We start from the raw sequence: 23,599 nt of genomic DNA, 5'->3' as shown, positions 1-23,599 counted from the left end.
TATAATCTGAAATAAATGAAGTATTAATGAGAAATATGTAAATTAAAAAATTATTAATATCAATAGATTTACTATTAATCCTTATACATGTATGTGTATTTATATATAATATTTATATATAGTTGTTCACACACATATATATATATATATATATATATATATATATATATATATATATATATATATATATATATGTTTAATTATATACTTTCTGACATTTCTATTTAATTATGATTTATGAAGTCAAATGAAAGTCCGAAATGTAAATGCTCTCTATTATACGTCACTTTTATAAACGTAATTTATCTAAAGGATATTTTTTTGGTGAAAACACGAACCGCAAAAATGAGTGTTAGATATATTCTGAAAGCGGAGTTTTTCCACGAATATTATTTTGCACGAGAATTTTGTATTGTATTCCGACATACTTGGAGCGGAAGAGAAGCTGTAACGGAAACAGCAACTCGAACTGCGCCACACACAGAGGAATATATTTACATTAAAATGTACAAGTAATTTTATCTATGATGCCTAACAAAACAACGATACTCAAACAAATTGGATGGTGCAGATGCGCAGAATTTGCTTCAAACGTTAACAGAAATTTCATTACTTCTCCTAAAACATTCTGTATTATTATACCTGCATATACTACCTTGAGCCTTAAATTGCTAGTGCAATTTCAGTTCAGTTTAATGTGCGTGGGTACGCGTTGATGCGTTGATGAGGGAAAGTAAAATATTAATACTACTATATTGTTGATATATTTGCATAATTTTACAAATTATTTATTACTACTATATTTCGATACTCTTAATAAATTACAGAGGATTCTATCCTTTAAACTTTAAACGAAATAAATTGTTTAATTATTTTCTATATTCTAATGTGAAGGATCTACGTATTTTAATGTAAAAGATTCATTTTCTTATTAAATAAAAAAAATTTTGTTGATCTTTGAAAATTAATTTTATATAGTTTGCATTGTATTATTATTATTTAATTAAAGTTTATTTGATTAAAATTTTAAAAATTTATTTTCATGAAAAATATCAGCTATCAAAAATCAATAGGTCGCCATTTGAGATGATAGATCCTATGAAATGAATTTCACTAAAGGAAGTTGGAAGCCAGTAACGGAAATCGAAAGGAAAAAGTATCACCGTAGGAATGGGATTTCAGTAACTGTGGCGGGTAATAGGAGTAGATTGAAGTATTAAATGTGCTAGTAGAAAAAGAACCTAACATAAAAAACACTAAGTATACATAAAAAGTTATAATTTAATGATGATAGATGTGTTTAGAAATTCTAGTCACTTTTTGCTTTGATAATATTAAATGTAATATATTTATGTATCATATATATTTACATAACATCTTTTAAAAATGTATAGGAAAAAGCAAATAAATATTTTTTATGATCTTAATGCGGAATCAAACGATGAAACTTTTTTGGAATTATATAAACATTCATAGATATATTTATTTTTCTATTAATGACAGATTGAATATTTGGCATAATACGTGGGAATAAAATCTTTTTAATTTATTTAGTTCTGAAAAAATACAAATTAATATATTAGATTTACAATCTCAGTTTTATGATTTCTTAAATTCAAATTATGCACATATATGAATGAAAACATATAATGGATGCTGATCCTGCAGATCAGCATATTCATAGATTCATTAATATCAGAGACTCTTATTCGTCCGCAAAGTGGTCTTGATTTTCCTTCCATGTCCGTGAAATATGCATGTTGCACAATCATGATTCCCATTTTCAACTATCGACCAACTTGATTTAATTAAGTCTTAAGTCTCGATCTATCTAAGAGGATGACGGACGAAAGCGAGTTGGTGCATCATCTTGAGCGAAGTATACTCGGTGCATCGTGGTTAATCGTAGCGGATAATCGTCTATTGGGTGGGCAGGGAAGAGGAAGAGGAAAGGACCGATGGTTCAAGGTACCGGAATACGAATGGTGTTCCGACGGCTGTTGCGGTATTGCTCGTACAATATCCGGCCCGGTTTGCTGCGACGATGTACCCTAGTTGCGTATTTAGGGTGTGTTTGCGGTGCTCGGGTCACACGATGTGTCCGTTACAATACCCCGTCGTCTCCTCCTCCTCTCCCTCTCCTGCCGAAGATCGATGCAAGACAATCGATAGTTAGTGTGCTGGACGGGAATGTCCAAAGACGTTTCGCCGCTAGTTTGCCGGATAAAAAGTATTTCTCGCGATCGATCCGCTCGGCACGACCTCGATCACGATAACAGCTACATCGCCCTTTTATCTTCAGCCGGGCTTTACGAACGAGACAATTACCGGACGCGAAATCGTTTTCATGGTGGACTCTCATGGCGGAAATTAAGGATAAATGCGAGAGTCGCGTAGACAATTTTATCAAGTGCGCGATACGTGGAATAATAATTAAATATTTATAAGTACTCAACACACAATTATTATATTCATATTTTCTAGTTAAATATTTCTATATTATTATATAGTTACTATTTATATTTATTTATGTAAATTGTAAAATTTATCTTTGTATTGTTCTTCCTTAAATTCTGTAGATAGATTAATATCTAATAACGATGCTAGCTCATACTATTATACTAAAAAATTGATTTTATATAAAAGATGAAGAAAAATAAGTTCGATATAACATTTAAATTCTAATTCTGTTTTAACTGTTTGGTAATACGAAATTTTTTTTATATGAAATTACCGCTTTCTGGTTTGAATATGTTTCAACCTACAGCATATCTTCCGAATGTCTATGCTGCTAGATAGGAGATAACTTTAGTCGTGGCATAGAACCGGCGAGAAACCGGTTCATATACTGGTTTTCTTTCCGGAAAAATACCTGAAATCTGGTTTTGTGTAAAAATTAATCCTACGAAGCTTACACGGATACTAAATCTTCCGCTTGCCCTTCGAATGTCTCTTATGCAAGAGAAGTTTAACATCCATTCAAGAAATCACACACACACACACGCACGATATATCTTGAAGACATTTAAATTAATTCTGCTTTATCAAAATTGAACATTTTTATTTGTATGGTGTGTAGTTAAAAACTAAATTCAATTTTGAAAACAATAAGTTAACGAAATTGATGGCAGTTGAATGTTGAACGTGCAAAAACTGAATAGGAAATTGCAAGAGAAGGTTGCAGAACTCATTAAGTTTGTCACTGTTTCAGTATAAAAGTTAACAAGTTGGTCGAATGGTCTTGACACATCCAGGTTGTAGTCTGCTTTCGATTGCGCGCTGTTGAATATTTTATATATTTATATACATTAAGTTTAATTTAGTTTGGTGATTGCAAATATATAATATTTTAATTAAAAGTCGTATTAATTTTCGAATAAAATTTCCGGATTATTTAAAATTTAGAAACTTTGAGTTTTTTTAAAAAATATATAAAATTGTTTTTAAATCGTAGAGGTATTCTTTTTCCATATGTACAGAACTAATTTATAAAATGTTTTTAATTATTATACATGTGTTAGTTGTTCTTTTACTACTATGAAGTTAATTAAGATGTATAGTTTTTAATTATTTAAAAATTTAATTATAAATGGTACATTAGATGAAATAAAAATTTTCTGAAATTGTTTACGTTATCTCCTATTGTTTATTTATATGCTCATTACATCAATCGATATAAGGTACAATGTATATCATTTTGCGTTACATTAAACAATAATAATCAACGATTTGAGTTTCTATAAGCTCTTGCAATAACATTCGAAATAACGTATTTATAAAGTTTACTGTGAATGTATTGGGCGAATTGACCGCTCGCTATAATTTCCACGTTTTTTCCGACTACTTCTGTTTAAGACTTAGACAATAAACATTTTCTCGAAAGTTTTAAGAAACTTTCGACGATACAGCAAGAACGGCGGTGGCAACGTGAAATGTTGTAAACAACAATCTAACAAACGGGTGAGCGAGCGTTGCATTTTCCTCCGAGATCGCGCAGCCGCCGGAAATATGTACGATAATCTTTACAGCCAATTTAAACCGGATGAGGCGTTCGTTGGCTCGCCAAAAGTTGGCTCGCGATAATATTTCTCGCCGAAGAATTAAAGTCTCGAGCGAAAGATGGGATATAAAATAAAATAGTTGTCTGGTCTGTAAATTTTGTAAAAAAAAAAAAAAAAAAAATAAGGAGAAAAAGAGTCGCCATTGATCAAACTCTTGCATCTATTCTTGAGAACAGAATACGACGCGACAAAAAAAATATGAGACGGTTTCTAGTCGCAAATGCGTTCCTCGGATATTAAGCCTGTCTAATTTTCGCAATTTGTTGTAGCAAAATATCTCAGGGGGTTTCTCCTAACGGTAGAGCCTTTCTTCGCGAAAATTCCGACCACGCCTACGTGCTCACGTCGGACCGCATATAAGAAAGTCGCTTCTCTGAAGAGAACACGTATATATATTTCCTTCCCTCCTCCGTTTTGCAGGGTTGAATGTTGGCGAGAGGAGACGAGAGGGGTATGAGCCCAAAGTTCGGCCCGTTTAATCTCCCAGGCGATAAATTTGCGAAATTAAATCATGGAATATTATATGGTTGGAACATAATGGGCACTTTACCGGTAATGTACGGCCGGATTATTAGCATAATGCAAGATCCCCATCGTCCACCTGCACAACGGATACGTGTGTATAGCTCGCGATGTACGATATCGGCGATTACAGGTAGCCGTGACCGAATTATGCATAGCGTGGTCACTGTATTCCGATATCGTCGATTTTACACTACTACCATGCATTTTGTGAAAGTTGTAATAGTAACAAACTCGTATTTTATGCATGGATATAGAAAATAAGTGTTGTAAATTATCTACCGAAAGTAAATTTTTAATTTTTCCCGACAAGTTACAAACACTTCAAAAAAAGACATTGCTTTCTCCGCAATTATATAATTGCAGCATTATTGTAATTATTTTTTAATTTTTATCATATAGCGCGAAGAAAAATTTGCCTATTCTAAATGATGCGACAATTGTTATAATATTTATTGAATAAAAGATAGGAACTTTATAACATTTTGTAAAATGCGATGGCAGTATTATTCCTCTCTATGTATAACTATACAGTTATAGTGCGCGACAGCCTTGTATGCGTAGGTAATTTTCAAAAATATTGGAACGCACAAGATTTTTAGAGAGAGAGATCGGTATGTCAATTTTTATTAAAATGGGGACTGCATACTGCAGTATATAGAAAAATTTGCATACGAGAAATTCGATTTACATGTATAGAGATTCATCCACATTTACATATTAATCTTTTAACAGTAGTTTCAAAGTAGCACACGATTATTTATTTTATAACGAAATTTTACTAGAATTATTCGAAAAACAGTAATTATAAATAAAGAAGAGATATATAAGTTCTGACTGTAATTTTTCGATATATATTTGTTCATCTTTTGTCATAGTAGCTTATCAATGTGTGGCAACAAGTACTCTATTATTATTTTTTCATACGTTTAGTTGCACCCTCGAAGCAACTAAAAAATAAATTTTTATCGCCGACTTATCGTCGACTTCAATCTTCTTCTAGAGCTCTCTCTTTCTGTCTCTTTTTTCCTCTAAGACCTTCCTGTCAGCAAATAATGATAGGTACCCGTTATCCGTTTTTCTTCCGCATTATTAAACGACATTTTTACGAGCAATTAGCGGTTTTACTTACGTCCTCGTGTCCCATAAAATTTCCGCCTCTCCTCTCGTCTCGGACCCGATTCATTAATTTTCATCTGGAGAGCTGCCTTTATATCGCTTCCTGTCGTCGAAAGTTCCTCTCATCGTTCACGAGATCGTACAAGATCGTCTCCATCTCTCTTATCGTCCATGCAATATCATAATGCATCCACAAGCTTGTTCTCGCGACCGCATTAGGCCGCTATTATAATACGCTCCAGTAATTACTTCGTTAATTACTCCGCCAATTATTCTATTAATTATTCCATTGCTCGCGAGCACTCGGCTGTTTGGTATCGAATTATCTTGGGATCAATTTTACAATGTTAAACAGCTTTTCTATGGATAATCACTCTTTGTCCGGTCACCAAAGATCGCTTTGTAATATAGTTGAATTTAACATTTCGACGGGAGTATTGTTAACTCTAATAACTCGATAGTTTAATGCTCTTTGACGGAATGCGATCGGAAATCTGCGGTTTTTTGTACAAGATATTCAATGATTATTGACAGAATCTTTGGCGAAGTTGAATATAACGATGAGAAAATTCATCGTATGTTACAATTTTTTTATTTTTAAAAAAGAAGAATATTGAAACTAAAATATATTATTATATAATAATAAAAGAAATTGATGTTATATGAAAGTCTAGTTGAAATTAAATGAAGAAAATTATTCGCCCCTTGTATTGGCACATAAAATCGTAGCAGATCGTCTTAGGATCGTCTTAGGATTTTATGTGACGGTCGCACGATAATCAAACGTGATCCTCTTATTTGAAGAGGACGTGAAGGGAAGGATTGATGTGTATGCGTGTTGGAGCCGCCCGGCTATTTCGATAACCGTCGCTATTGGTGGCTGATCCACATCGCGTTAGGCCAATCCATTCTACTGCCCTGAATAAATGGGTATCGAGTTACCGGGCCATTGCCCGGTTTCTATTAATTTCCGGCCGGTCTCTTCGTCCGAGAGATGCGCGCCGAGGAAGAATGGCATGTGCGTACATATATCTGACATCTCGCACGCGTGCGTTCTCCGGGAGAGCGCGGGCTTTGCACATTCGATGCAATCAGGGGTCGGTCGACCGCGGGCGGTAAACATTCGCCCGCCGGCGGCGTTTTGTTTCCCCGTTTAATAAGCAGCCCGCGGTGTTTGATCTTGTCGGGAAATTTAATAGTCAACAGTTGTAATTAATATAATCTGTGTATTATCGCATCCTCGTCCATGCGAGGTGTCCATGCGACAGCGTAAATTCACGAATTTGGCTAATATATGTACATATATTAAAATATAATGTATATAATGTTTAGAATTACTCAAGATTATAAAATAACACACAAACATATACGTAAGTGTTATATTATTTTTCTCTGACCACGAATATGACTTAATTGGGTTACTTTTTTAATATTTAATTATTTGAATAATGGCTTTATTGTGTAACAAAAATATTTATTAGTTTCAGTATCCTTCTTTTTCTTCTCTCCCTCTCTTTGCGGTTATATATAAAGAAAAGAGTTTGCCACCAAAGTTTTGTGGAATTTATGGCACGTAGATAAAGTAAATATAATATAACAAGTATTGAGAAGAAGAGTAAGGTTCGCGCTCGTAATCTTAGTTATTTCTGATACATAGAGAACTGCCAGAAAAATATAAATCTCGAACTTACCCCTGGGATGGAACACGAGTGTAAGAACTTGTCGGAGATCGTATCCGACTACTTTTAGGGTTAAACGGGGGTTATCGAGTTTCGCGATTCAATGTCAGCTTTTATGGATACTTAAGTGTGTGAAGTGTGATATACTTCGCTGTCATTTAATAACTTTTACATTACAAAGTTCTAATGCGCGCGATCGTCTGATGAGATCCTAAAACGTTTAATTACCCGCGTAAAAATTCTTTAACGAGTTGGGGAGATTTCTTTTCTCCGAGAAGCTATATATCATTTATTATATGTATAACGACACACATTCAAGATTTCTCCGAGGATCATCAAATTATGATTTTATTATGTTCTACCGCAAATCGTATTACCCACATAAGCATCGCATCTTTCAATATAATATCTATATTACAAAATTTAAGATTAATTAATTTATTCAGAGTAATGATGACGATTTTAAATCTGACGCATTTTAATGGAGACTTGGAATAAATAATTTTAAACGTAAAAGCTTATGTTAGGTTCTTCGATTTCTTTGTATATTAAGAAAATAATTTTCGCTTATCGGAGAGTGCAGTAACGTAGGATTCTAAAGTGCAAAATGTTAAAAGACAAATACGAAAACTGTATTACTGTATTAGTTCGGAGTTAAGCCCTTTTACATAGATATCCCTTCGTAATAGTGACTTTGCAGTAATTTCCTTCTCTTGTCTCTCTTTGAAATTGGAAATTGGAGTAGCTTTTCATTCGCGTTTGTAACTTCTTCGATCTTTATATTCCACCTTCTGTGAATCCTATTGTTGCTTCGTTTCGTATTTTCTACACGTTGAAATTGAAGCCGAGACACAGTTGTATCTGGCATTCAATGTACGACAATGTAAGTTTAACCGACAAAGTGATTCCATCTCGCAATATCGAAAGTATAAAAAGTCTTGACAGTAATGTAAGAAAGATTATGTAATGCAAGATACGTGATCTGGCGATTGTTGCTTACGAAAACGCAGCAACAATCGCCAGATCATGTATATCTTGCATTACATAATCTTTCATAACAGTAAATTGAGGTGTATAAAATTTAATATGATAGTAGCATAAAGAAATAACAAATACATGAACGATCAAAAAATGTAAAAATGTTTTTTTATAACGCTAAAAGATTATAAATGTTTCTTAAAAATAACGAGATTACATTCGGCTCTTCGCATCATTAATTTGCATGTATGTCACACTTCTTCTATTATGCATGTTTTAAAGATCACGATACAATGAGCAGATTCTATATTGAAATAATTAATAAACACAGAAAGCTATGGTAATTAGTGTTCATCATGATAATATGATTAATCGTGCGTGCTGAAAGCAGAATCTAATTAACATTTCATCTGAGTCTGGTGATATTTAGGATATAATAAAGGAATATATATGTTTTGTTATTAATGCATAGAATAATAGATAATTTTAAATTGCTATAAAATCATTACTAAATTTGTTGAATCTGAGGGAGTAAGAGTAGACTAAAAATATGATTAAAAAAATTAAAAGATGCATCTCTCGGCAATACCAAAGAGACAAATGTCAAAAAGAATAACGTCAAACGTACATTGAAAAATATCTACTATAGATATATATTATATATAGGTACAATTTTCACTTTCTATGAATTTTTCTCTATTTATATATGTCATATATATATTCTTAAAGCTTTTATTTTCAATCACACGGTGGATCGCTGTAGTAAATCAGAGTGGTATTAATCCGAGGATAGTGCACCGTGACGTTTTACTCGGAGTTTAACAATCGATTCGCCGGACAGCTTGCCGACAGCGGTCGAAAGCGGGACAAAAGGGTGGACGCGGAAAAGTTGGGTGGACGGGGGGACGCGGGTGTACCGAATTTGCTTGGATGCGCTTCTTATGATACGTCCGATGTGGCTTTGAGCGGTTTAAGCCGGCGCGTTGCGCTCGGAGCTCGGAGCTCGGAGCGTCCGAGGCCGCGGTCGTACTTGTTTGAAATCCGCTGTTCTTAGTTGGCGAACCGTCCCCAGCAGACTGTGCATGTTGCAGAGCCAGGCGAATATCTCTGCTGGTGCCACCGGTCCTTGCGGTCTCGCCGAAGCGGTTCGCCTGCGAGCCGCAAAACCGACCGTACGTGGCGCAGGTCGAACGAATTTTGCAGTAGTTTGTTCCGGAAAGCTGTTTTTCCCTCTCGAGCGGCTTAGGGGATCGTTTCTACCTCTCTGCGGGTGCGACGGGAGATTTTGTCAAGCGTAATCGGATTTCGGTCGACTTCTTTGCATACCAACGCGTCTTCGCGAAGGTACGCGCGACGTTTAGAACCGACGTTTTGTTCACCGTGTCGAGCGAACGCGCAGCTCTTTAATTGCGGGAGAAACCGAGAAAATGAGTCTCATTTTATGAAGATTTTACGAGATTCTCGGCATTTTTAATGAGAAAGATTGAAAATTATTGAATTGAAGATCGTAAAAATTCTGCGGATAGTCTGAGAGCTTAGTAAGTCAGAAAGTAGGAAAATCCAGAAACCATTTTTTTCAATTAAAGCATTCAAAAGAGATGAAGATATTTCTAAAAAATATTAAGTATACAACAGTTTTTTTTTTTTTTTAATTTGACAGTTTATGAGATTGATAATTCTTGCACGTAGATACAAGATGTGTGTCAAGATTTACATGAGAATTATTAGACAGTGTACACAAATGGTAATGACAGAGTTAGTAAAATTATGGAAATGCATATCTACTACAAAATGTAAATCGGAGCGTGAACGCTAAGAGCGATAAGGAAACAGATATAGTGGTCGTTGGAGAGTTCTGTGGATGGGTTTACGTCTGTGTTATTATAACGTGAGATGCCAAATCCGATTGTTTCTGAGTTCTGCAGCAACTGTCGAAAGCGATAATCGCTGGAGAGGTATATATTTGTTTGTGAAGCACGTTAACTTAAAGATGGAACAATTTGCAACATGCAAATCTACGTTGGTATGTGCATTGGAAAAAAAAAATGTAATATTTTCACGTAATTGTGTATAATTTCAAATTAAATTAAACTTTAATTAAAAATAAAAATATTTTATTCTTATTTTTACCTTTTTATATTACGCCAAGCTTACCGTTTTTTCTCTCGAAGATTTTTATTGTAGAGTACAGTAAACTTTTTTTTTTTAGTTTCTCATGTGTGTGAGGAATTTTATTCTTTTACTTAGCCATTAACTAATGTTATTAAACATTACACCAACATATAGTATTAATAATGAGTGCAGAGCTTGGTCTTCGATCTATTTTCGTGAAACTTTAGACAAATAATTTGTGACTAGAATATGTCGTATAAAAAATTCTTTTAAAAATTTATCCATCTGAAAATTTTAAGAAAACTCGGCGATATTACATATGATTTATTATAATATTCCTTTTCGTTTTTATATTTTTCATCACAAGTTGTTGTTGTTAATAATAATGCGAAAGAAATACCTATCGCGTGTTGTAAATTTAAATTTTTATTAAAACTTTTTTCGTACATTATATATTGTCCAGAAATAACATAATAATTGCGTGTAATTTATTGTAGTTACATTTATACGAAATTTATACGTGAGGATTTAACAGATTATATGCAACGCTTCAAATTTTACAAATTTTAGTATATTATGTAGCATGATAATTATAATGATATATTTTATTACATAGTTGCAGAACATTTGGCGAGCAAAGCTTTGTTCTATCGTTTTGGTTTAAGTTATGCTTTCATAAATTATACTCTTTTATCGCGGAGAAATTGTGTGTGTTATAAATTTAAATGTCACGATCCTAAATTTTACTGTACGTATATATTTTATCATAAGCGTTCACCAATTGATCGTAATATTGCAAATGCATTCGCTCTGATAATGCATTTTGCTTGATTAAATAAAATCTTTATTAGTCTCTATTATTTATATAATATCCATGTTATTGATATTTTTATATGAAAATGTACAACACGCAGGATTATGCTGGACGTGAGTGAGCAGCTAGAACAGATTAGGGAGTGAATAGATAAATCTACCGCGAGAACGGTTAACGTCACGCGGACTGACATATGTAGCAAACTGATTATTTGATTCCCGTATCATAATTTAGTCGTTCGTGCAAGCGGCGGGGCTGTTAACTTGCAGAGCTTCGCGCTTGAATTACTGAAGCCTGTTGAAGCGAACTTGGCGTGCAAACGTCCGTAGCAGGCCTGACCGGGAATTGGTAACTCAGTCCGCAAACAAGTGTTGAACCACTATTATCCATTGATCGATCATGCTGCCCGTCAAGCAGCATATCGCCGCTGCTTCGTCCAAGTATCCAATTCAAGGGGATGTACTTAAGATTGCTTATACTACTGACGTATATTTTTACATTTAATTGAAATCTTTATCAAAGAGAAAGAAGGAGATTGTATACTTGTATTTTGTTTCATTCTATAAAATAAATATTAATAAGTAAATATCAATAATATGGTTAGGTGTGTGTATGTATGCTGTAAATATAATTTATCGTACCATAAATCACATTCAAACGCAATAATTTATAATCACACAATTTTGAAAATATTTAAATCAGTTTTCATTTTTTCACGGTAAAATATTTTATATATTAAATATATACTGTATCTGGGTTCTAATATAATTATATCTTGCTTGTTTGAGTGGAATACATACCCGATATGCATACATTTATACACCTTATAAACATTTAATTACATGTTGAACTTTAGATCCGATGGGGAAATGTAATATTATACCTTTTTAATTATTCCGTGCATCTTTTATTGATTAGTGTTGATAGTAATTATATTATAATCTGATAATATATTTCGGAAATAATAATTTTGCTATGAAAACTTATTATTAATTATGATTCAATCTGAATGTAATATTTCGAATTTTAGTTTCGACGCATAAGACTTTTATTAAAAATAATTTGTATAATTTTTATTTTCAAGAAATAAAATTTTTCTTATTCTTAAAATACTTTTAGATGATTTAATGAATTTTTGAATGCATTTTTGGCATGAATCTCTTAAGATCTGTTTGGAAATTTTATTTATTCGAGGTCACGGTGTGAGATTTTTCTTGATGTGCATTGAAATTGCATAATCGCTGATGGTTAGACACGCGGAGGAAGGTTTCTCAGGGGAAAAAGAATGAAAAAAGCTCGCACCATGACAAGCCTTATCATCGTGCGATGCGCATCCTTACTAGCTCATTATACTTGTAGAGTGTGCACTTGTGAAGTGTGTACTTTGCATACAAAACATTCGTAATGCTCAGGGCCGTGTCTTGCGGACCGCCCTGGGGTCCCAGGTGTCGCGTTTCAGTAAACCTTAATGTATGATACACCCGCTTTTGGCTGGCTTTCTGGAATATTGTCCACGTTACCCTAAGCGCGAAGTTAGTGTATTCATATATTTTTTAGGCCGACGTGGTAAAACCGGCATTGTGTATCACAGCTGCTCTTCTTTCTTGCCTCCCCTTCATCTTCATTTTTCACGCAATTTTATGACGAATTCGATGAATGTCATCTATATAATTCATTTTTATTATGTAGAAAGACAGAGAAAGAAAGAGAGAGAGAGAGCGAGAGATAGAGAGAGAGAGATAGAGAGAAATGAAGCAATAAAAAATAAATGAAATATGTTCAACATTATACGGTATTATAAATAAAGTGTAATATATTTTTAATTATAGAACATAATGCCCAGTAAAATGCGATACTGATACAAATTCATGTACGATATATCTGCTTTTATGTGTTTGACATTTTTTAAACTTTGGCTATGCGGCACTTTGAAAATGAACGATTCGTAAGAGTCCAGATCTGATTTTCCCATGGAATCCCAAATTTTCTCTACGTTAAAAACTTTCTCCAGCTGTTTTGTCAGTGTAAAAGCTCTTTCCCCCTGTTCGATACTAATCGTCGATACCGAAGCAATCAACGAGCGTGAAGAAATCAGACCTCCATGCTCGCAAACACTGTCGTCGTTCTAATCTTGACTTGATGGATGAGGATCGCGGTCTCGGGAAAAGAAGCCGCTAAAGTGGGCTCGAGAACTTCCGAATGGGGTTCGAAGAAAATGATGGCGAAGCGCATACGTTAGCATCTCGGGGTGATAAAATGAAGGATAAATTTATGAGAGTTTTAGCGTAGAAGCGCGATTTTATCACCGTTGTTCTCGCAAGTTTTGTCGCGGAAAATGTGTAGCGCGATACTTTAGCGTTGGTTTTGACGATAATTTGCGCGACGTATTGTTTCGTTAATTTTCCGAGCGATTTTACGCAGTGCCAAAATCAGCAAGTGTTAAGTACGCGCTACGTATGAAAGAAAAAAAGCTCGTTTTCAGTGTTAATTAGTCACTCAGATCGCATGGTAGAAGCTCATTCATACTCGCCGGCGCGTGAAATCGGCGCCGACAAGTTTAGCGGAATTAATGCTTCTTTTTTTCAAGGATTATATGAAATAATTGCGTATTATAAGAAAAATATATTTAGTTTTGCCAAGAGGCAAACGGTATAAGAGGATATACTATTTTTTATTGTCGAAGAGTAGCAAGAATCCAAAAGTAAATGGCATTTTTATTTTATGCGGTTAAATTTTAGAATTAAAAATAATCAAATGTTAAAAGGAATTTCTAGACGAAAAATATATTTGACTTTAATCAATGTTTGACGATGTAATAGTGTAAATAAATCAAAGTGTGGCAAAAGTGTGTAAATTCAGACAGAGAGGATCGAGTGATGATTTAAGAAGACGATTGTAAACTGCATAGTAATAATATAATTAAAATAACAATAATTAATAATAGTAGTTGGTAATCTATAATTAATTATTAATGCATATAATTAATAATAATAGTAAATAATGTACATATTTATAATAATAGTTAATAATAGTATAACTTAAGATAAAAATACAATATAAAGATAGATTGCCAAGTTACTTTTCCCGAGTAAATTCTTTTCTGTCAGAACCGAACATCAAATCAATAAATCGCGACGCGCAAGACCAAATCACTAGATCAGCGAGGAAGGTGAATAAGTTATTGCGAGAGGATATCGTTTGCCCTCCGTCAATGATCCAGTAGCTCGCTCGGTCCAAGTATCAGATATCGGATTTGTGCCGAATTCTCTGTCCTTGCTTGGCTCTTCGTCAATCTTATAGTCTTTTTCCTCTACCATGAGAACTTTTTTTCGCTAGAAAAAAAAAATTCCAGATATTTATATACTTTTTTTTTTTTCAGTAATTACATCCGTGTTATAAAAAACAAGACCAATCACCTGAAGACAAATTTGTAGAATTTAATTTGCCGATACCTTATTGGCGGGCAATACACGTTTAAATTGCGTGATATATAATAAAAGTCTCGTCTCTATTGTTCCGAGACAAGCTCTCTTTATCGAAATAAATACAATCAATATGTTGGCGTTTCTTTCTCGAACGAGACGTCAAATCAAAGCGATTTCAAATAATATAAAATAATTGCATGCTTACACAAGAGGAAATGATGATACTTGTTGTTACTATCTGTTATTACATATTTCTCCAGGTAGCTGCATTTCACTTTGAAGCTTATGTTTGACGCAATTTATAAAAGAAGTGAATTCTTTGTGTACATAGAATCTTACGAACAATCTTCCAAAATTCAAACATGATTTTCGCCGTTTAAATCGCGAGCATCCGTTTGGTTTCCGTGAGCTCTTTTGCCTCGAGCGCATGTGAGCGCTCCGATAAATTCTCGGAATTTAATCAATGAGGCCAACAACTGTGAGAACGCACAAAAAATTTGAGAACTGTACCACTTTATGAATCGTTTTTACCTCTCGTCTATCGTTAGAGACGAGCAAATAGTTTCGAATCTATATAAATTCAAACGAATGGTAATGAAAACAAATATTGAATCGCTACGAGAGAAATTTAGTGGAATTTTTTAGCTTTGATGATAAAGAACTTGAAAATTTATTTGTCGACTGTCTGTCGATTTTTATTAAAACAATATCGTCACGAAGCTATAGTGTTTGTTACATATATATCACATATTTTCAGACGTGTTATCTTTTTATTAAACGACGTACATATATCTGCAATAAATTAATGTGTCAACATATATACAGGGTGTCCCAGATATCGCGCACACGGAATGCACAGCGTGATTGTCGGTGCCAAAAGAAGTAATTTTTTCATCAGCGAAAATGTCGAGAAAAGTTATCATTTTTGCTAGTTTCCAAATTTTGTTATTATATATCTGTATAACTAAGTGTTAAATAAAAATTTTAGTAAAGTAAACTCCACTTAAAATTAACTGAAGAATATAATTGTGTTAATCTTTTAATTCTACAAAGTTTAGTTTGCGGAAAACCCGTTTTTTTCAATTGCTTATAACTGGAAAATTATTGATGCCTCGACATTTTTGCTGAGGAAAAAGTTGCTTCTGGGACACTCTGTATATGAAAAGACAAACAACGGCTTCCAAAAGTCCGATATAGTTTAATAATGTACTTGTTTTTTGATCGATATTGATCTCTTAGTATTAAAGATTAATTGCTGTAATCAATTTAACTTGGATCTAAGGTATTAATTTATAACGCGCTAAAGTTTATATGATGCGTCATGCTACATTTTGTAGTAATTAAAAGCGAATATCATTGTTGCAAGAAGAATCATGATTCACACGAGATCCGAGACACACATACACAAAAAATTTTATTAATATATTATTATACATCATTACGTAAGCAAAAAGTACACTGAGAGAAAAAAGAGAAAGTAATAAAAAATCATATTTTTTTTACCGTGCATTAAACTTTAACCATCAACAGGTTTGGATTTTAATTCAAATTTCGATGCAAAATTCAAACAATAAGATTTTCTCACATTGAGTTAAGAAATTTTCTTAGGAAAAACATTAATAATCATAAAGAAACATGTCTCCAACAGCAAATTGATCGATTCTATCAGATCATCATCAATGTAACAAAGTCATACAATTTTAGATTCTGGATTCGCGCTCTAACTTTTTTTTTCACGATATCTTTTTATTACACTTATGTATTATTCGGGTAAGTATCGATCTACTTATTAAATTTTACGAAGCAATTTAAACGACAGATATTTTTGATGACCGTGATATTAGGGAGTATTCTTGATTACTCGTGACACTATATCATACTACGATACCCACGAGATGTCTCGTTGTAATTCTGAGTAATTTGCGACTTTGTCGTTCGTCGCGGGCAGACGCGCGGTTCTCGTATTCGTCTGCTATACGCGGCGTACATTATATGCTTAATTAATTTCGACTGCGAGGCGCGAAGATAGTAATAATTCGAGCGTGTCGTCAGAGAGAGAAAGAGGGAAAGAGCGAGTTTGCTGGGTGGCGCTCGCACGTATCTGCTTAGATTATGCAGGATTATATAGGCGAAATGTACGCTGTAAATCATGGGTTAGCGCGGCGACGAGTTGAAATAACCGTAAAAGGACATATGAAAGCCTCCCTGCTAAATGGACATTCGGGGCGGACACAATAGCGGCGAAAAGACAAGTTAAGCATTTTTCTTGGGGATATTTGGTGATTTAAAGCTTGTTTGCGCGTACAATGACATAAAGAGACGTAGAAATATACGTGAAAGCATAACTTTGTTTTACAACTATACTACTTTTAATAATACTTACTTTTTTGAGACTGAAAGAAATCATAAATTATATATAATTGAAGTTTCTTGAAGCTATAATTTCTCTCAATTCAAATTACACAATATTACGCAATATATTGCAATTATATTATATATTTAACAAATAAGAAAATGTATGGTTGATTTATTATTTCCTCCTTAATTTCTTTCTTCTTAATTTGATAATTGTAAATTTTTATGGTTGGACAGAAATATTATTGTTATCACTGTTTAGTAAACTCTTGATATACTTTAATTAATCGGCACAGAACAGACGCAGAAATATTCTGTTTTCTTCTAAACTGTAATGAAACTGTTATATAAAATAAAATGCTTTTATAATTACATTAGAATTAAGTGAAATAATAATCGTACCTTGCTTGTACAAAAACGAATGTTTGCGTTTTATCATTTGCAAGTATTACACGAACAAAAAACCAATTATTACGTTTGATGTTGCGCGAACGTAATTAGTTTCTGTGAATATATCGTTTCGCCTGTAACGATTCGCTACATATATAAATATATATGGCGAATCATTGTCGTATATGCGTTACTGAATAATTCATTGAATTTGCATTTTGATTCGATCAATTTCTCGGCGATGATAAGCGCATTATGCCGCAAGGGCAATTTGTTGGAGGCCACGTTGCGTCGGAACTGGCGTACACCAGGTTTCGTCAAACGAACGAAAAGCGTTTATCGTCGATTATTCGCGAAATACACGAGGGCCGGCGATCACGTGTGCCGAAATTGCGGGACGGAAATTTAGCTGTCGCGCGAAATGCAAAGACTGAATATACCTGTAACGAATGCGCTTTCATTTCATTCCGTAGTTATGTAATTGTGCGGAGCATCGTCGCGTGTTATGGCTTGATTAAAATTCCTGCTATTAACTCCACACTGAACTGTAGAAAATAACTGACATTATACATTCGTTCGTTCTTGATTTTTCTGCGGTTTAAGGCGATTAGTTAAACACCTGCACAAACTCTAATCTTGTATTTAAAAAAAAAAAAAAAAAAAAAAAAAACATAATGCAATGTATGTTAAGAATATTTGTGAATTTTGAAAGGGGAGGAAATTTCTCTCTCTCTCTCCCCTGAAATTGTTTAGTATTGTACAATATATTATATTTATTAATTTAAATAACGATACATTGAAATTAAAATTCTCTGGTGTATTTTAACTATATATAATTATTATCCGAGATGCAATATTAATTTGCAAAACAGTTAACTGTAGTTAGCATTAGCTATTGTTTAAGAATCGTAATTGATCTGACTTACATAACAGTGAACATTAACACTGAGAGACGATCGCGTGAAATATTAATATCATATATATATATATATATACTGGAAACGTTCAGATTTCTGTGTTGATCCAACTCGACCGCCACCATATTCGCATACTTGCTATAATAGTGTGTTGCTTGAGGCGCGTATACAATGTAAACATGTAGCTATTTGTATATGCGATACATAATACCGGCGATGTAGATACACGCCATGTCGGTTATTTACCTGTACCTTGAAGAGGAGATAAAAGCCATGATACCTTTCTCTCTCTGAAAGGCCTTTCTCGAAGTGTATTGCTCGGACGACACTGGAGGCAAACGATAGTCACTACGAGGAACATCCATGGGACTCACTTTTTACAATGATTATCTCTTCTTTTTTTTCTTGTATCATGCTTTATGAAAATCGTATAAAAATCTTGGGACATTTTTAAGATTCAAGCTCAAGTACCTACTCGCGATGAAAAAATTAGAAAAGTTTTAATTATGAAAAAAATTGTAATCATTTGTGACATACATCAATTTATCAGCATATCGTGAAAGTAGTTTTGTGAATAACAGGAGAAATTATAAGGTCACCGTATATGTCGCTATCTCGTGAGATTTAAAGCTTCTTTTTTAGGATTCGGCTATTCATTCGTATTGCTTTGAAAATTCGTGGTACATACTATAGTACGGGGTTGTAGGGATAATACACATTACGAAATTGGCACACATGTCCACTGGGCCGTAGCCAGTGGGTGTATCACTTGCGTACTTGTTTAGTCCTCCCGGATTCCTGGCATGCTGACGATAAAAATAATAGACAGCTCCTTCCCGTCGCGCAGTATCGTTTTGCCTTCGCGTCTGTGCGAACGAAATACAAAGAGCAGCAGCTTCAGCAGTACTTTGTAGGAAACAAACGATTGCTTGAAAATATACTGTACTTTTGTGGAAAGAAAATTGGCATCGAAATGCATCGCGAACGTTACGCTGATTCCATTCTCGGCCGCTTAATGAAAAATCACGAATGTATATTCGTGATATTTTAATTGAAACACTAGCTTGTCAAAATATTTGAACAGGTGTTTCGCACTTGATACAGATTTCTGTATTGGCTTTCAAAAAAAAACTCTTATTTTTAATATAAACTAGGAATTATTTCATAGACATTTTCACGTATAGCCATTTGGTTCCTTCTCGCCCCTTTTACTTTTTCATAAAAGAAAAATGTGTCTAAGACATTTTCCGTTTTATCCTCTTCCGGCTCTTCTAACAGTTTAACCAGGCATTCATATGTCACTGGAGAGAGTTCTTTCGACAGCAATATCATACCTACAATATACAGGATATTATAATTTCTACGTGTAATTTCACACACATACATATCATTTTTATTATTTGGAAGTAGCATATAGTACCTGCTTCATCAAACTATCAAGAAACTGTCAACAAATTGAATTAACATTCACTTTTCAACGTCATTGATCGCCAATCAAAAGCACGGAAAAAGTGCAACAATATAAATCTCGAAATTTGACTTGAAATACGCTTCACGGGTTTTCATCACTTTTTTTCTTATGGAAACAGTTGAAATATTAAATATTTAGATATTCAGAAAATAAATTTTCAACTTACACTACACAATTTTTTCAACTAAAATATTTTAGTTAGCAGCAAATTTATCTCTTTTCTGAAATTTATATTTTGCAAATTAGACTACTACCAATTAATAAAAGTTTACGGAGAGACTGAGTGTGTACACGATTAAAAATTATATAATTGGAATGTTTTTCTCTCGCCGTTGAACCTCAAGGTATTAGCATATAAGCCGCTTGACGAAATTATATCTCGTAATATTTCTATCTCTCTGTTCAGTAACTCTGTTTCTTTTCTACAAGCACATATTCCGATGTATCGTAAATATTTAGCAGTCCACCGTAAAGTACGAATACTTAACTTTTTTCGCGATGCATTTTTGAATGCGAGGGAAAGGAAAATGCGAATGTATGTGGAATCCAGTTTAGTTTACTTTTATATTTATGCACTTTTATAGTTGTCTACTCATCGTTATTTACGTCGAGGAACGACTTATACAGATACAATTTTAACAAGTACATACGCGATCAGCCTAGAATATAATCCTACGATGTAAGAAGCATGATAGTTATCTTAAGTTTTAAATCTTTTACAATGTTTTAGCTTCTTTTTTCTTCGATAATGTTAACAACAATATAAGTAAATGTTAATAAATCTCTGACTCGCGTATGAAAAGATAAGATAATATAGGAGGGAAATTTCAGTGGAATGTAATAATATGTCATTCTAAAATTTGCGCACTTTATTTTATCTAATTAAAGGATTTTATTTTAAAATATGGTGAGACGTAAATTCACTACGTGATGGACATTTCAATCGATTTATTTTGAAATATAAAATCTTGACTAGCCTTTATTATATAGGGGATCAATACGTTTTTCTAAAGCAATTTTCCATATTTCTTCCCGTGTCGATAACTGCGTCGGTGTACACCGTGACTATACCGTTTGTCTTGCAGCGTGTTATAAAACGCTCGACGGTTTTTATCGATCTCCTTCTTATTCCGATCGTATCGCATCGTATCGTGGCAAGCAAGAAAAACTTTAAGCGTAAAAAGGATTTCGGGACGAGAACGGGAGAAGGGAAATGACGTTGCTGCGTGCAAACTTCCGAGGAATAAATACGAGATTTATGGGAGGGGAAGGGGTTCGACACGCTGCGAAGTAGTTTCTACTTTTTGTCAATTGCGATACTCCCCCGAAGTTAATGTTGCACTAGAACTCGATTCGAATACAGACACAAGGATTGGCAAAATTATCTAGCTAAAATTCATTTGTTTATAAAGTTACGTCGCTAAAAAAGATAAAAGAGATATATTCGAATTTTGTAAAATAAAGTTTCTTTAGCTTGTAAATAGATCAATGAGTTTTTTCAATTATATTCTTAATTTTCGCAGTAATTTCAGCAAATTTATATCGCGTGATATATATATATATATATATATATATATATGTATTGAAAGTGTACAATGATGTCAATGATGTAACCCATATTTTTAATGTAATCAAAATATTTAAAGTATTTAATTTTATTATGCACGTTCTAAAAATGACAAGTCGATTATTGAAGTTTGACAAATAAAATTTAATAATTAAATACTGACAAATAAATTATTAAATATAATTAATATTTAAAAATGAGCATTTTATTCGCACTTGAAACGAGTGTAATTAAAAAGTGATATAATTTTCTTCGCTCGGACGCTTTCCTGAAGTATTGTTATACAATGTACCATATATGCCAACTCCTAAAAGAGTAAAACAGTCTCTCTTGGCTGTTTATATCTCTTTTTATAACGCGTAAGAAACAACGCGCCGCAACACGGAGTGTGTATTATGCGTAACGAACTATCCTAGTTTCTAGTGCATACGCGATGAAGGTAAAACAAGAACAGCTAAGGTATCCCTTTTCCCACCCGCGCTTTATTTTTCCGGCAGTTTTCTTTGCGCTTACACGAGTGCGGGAATTAAAGCTCGAAAGACTTTCGTTTCACCGTCTTGCATACGCGTTGCGTTTAATGTCTTTCACTTTAATTAAAAACAAATGGGTCTCTCAGTTGAAAGAGTCGCCGCCTCATTACATTTGGATTTCGCATGCTGTATTAAATACTAGATACATTTGAAAGTAGAAAGGAAATTTTGAGATATAATATTAAGAATAATGAAAATTTTAAGTTTTTTGCAAATTATCCGTGATTATTTTTAATATTTAACTATGATTATTTTTAATATTTTTACCGTGAATAATGATTGCAAATGCAATTTTAAATAGATTTGCATAACTCGCGAGATATTTTTGCCTAATGCATTTTGTGCTCCTTTGTTTTCGTTTATAATTACAATCGATACGACTGCAGTGAAGTACAAGTCGTTAAAGGTAATTGTGTTATTTTGTTACACGTAAAAGCCATTTGGTTAATTTTTACTACGAATTTTCTCGCGATTATAGCGGCGAATAAAACAGCCGATGTGTCGTGAAACGTTACCATCCCGAAATTTACTTTACTATTACGAAGCCTATTCATCGATCTATCATTTTGAGAATAATACATGCAGACGGTATTACAACATGCGTCTCGGCGCATAGTAAGGTAAATTGCTTATATATTCCTTGCGCGTACGGATGTCTGACTGCGTAATCTTACAATCATGTGTATCGCATTACGACCATGCTTACGTGACGTAAGCGCTTTAGAGGATGTGGGTCAAGCTTACGTCGATCTCAAAATTCTTAAATGTTTAAATTTATATGAGATAACATTTCGTTTACAGAATTAATGTTGGATTTTAAATTTGAAGCAAGATTTTGCAAATCCACGTTAGGAAGACGATAAAAAAAAAAAAGATTATTATATATATTTAATGTTTGACGTCCTACGATTTTACGATGATGTAAAATATTAAATATCCTATCATGTTCTATGTAGTGTAATAATATATTTTATTCACATACATATATACAAACATCAAGGATGTATATAAACATCAAAGATTTATATTAATCCCCAAGTTGTTTTTGAAATCAATAACAGTTTTTATTAGCTATTGCCGCATTTTTTTAAATAATAGTTTTTCATATTAACTATTGTTATTTCCACTAGACACGAATGAAATTGATGAAATGAAAATACACAGAGCACTGTCTACACTGAAAATTTCAAATTGAACAAATTTACATTGGTGGAGTAGCAAGAGTTTTTGATGCGTCTGTATTAGACTCGTTTAAGCGCGATGGATGAATTATTTGAGTAAAGCTTTTAATGGGAAGTCATTACGCGTGAATGTGTCGCACTTTATGCGTAAACTCTCTTTATGTCATTGTATTCGTGACTACCTAACGCAATTATGCGATAATAATAATTAATTGAAAACAATTGTTTCGATTTTGGATAATTTAACATCGTAAATGAGTGAATATACACTCTTTTGTTTTAATTAATTAACCTACGTTAATTAATGTCAATTTATCAAACTGAAAAACGAGATATGAATTGCAAAAAATTATGTGAGAAAAATGTGATAATTTATTTGGTTAATTTAATATTTTAAATATATATGTATATTATTGAATTCATGACGTTTGCGTACAAACGTCGCCGATTCGAATGATGTTGCAATCTGGTTTATTCG

The 23,599-nt window shown here is 33.3% G+C and overlaps 1 protein-coding gene across 10 annotated transcripts in view; it reads left to right on the top strand.

The window, feature by feature from the left end:
* LOC140673344 (venom dipeptidyl peptidase 4) overlaps nt 1-23,599 on the top strand; it is a 329,058-nt gene that overhangs the window by 79,658 nt on the left and 225,801 nt on the right. The window lies entirely within an intron of this gene.

The sequence above is a fragment of the Anoplolepis gracilipes genome, chromosome 14 (assembly GCF_047496725.1).
Source record: "Anoplolepis gracilipes chromosome 14, ASM4749672v1, whole genome shotgun sequence".
NCBI classification, from domain to species: domain Eukaryota; kingdom Metazoa; phylum Arthropoda; class Insecta; order Hymenoptera; family Formicidae; genus Anoplolepis; species Anoplolepis gracilipes.
The sequence above is the reverse complement of the archived record's forward strand: the minus strand, read 5'-3'. Positions and strand labels throughout refer to the sequence as shown.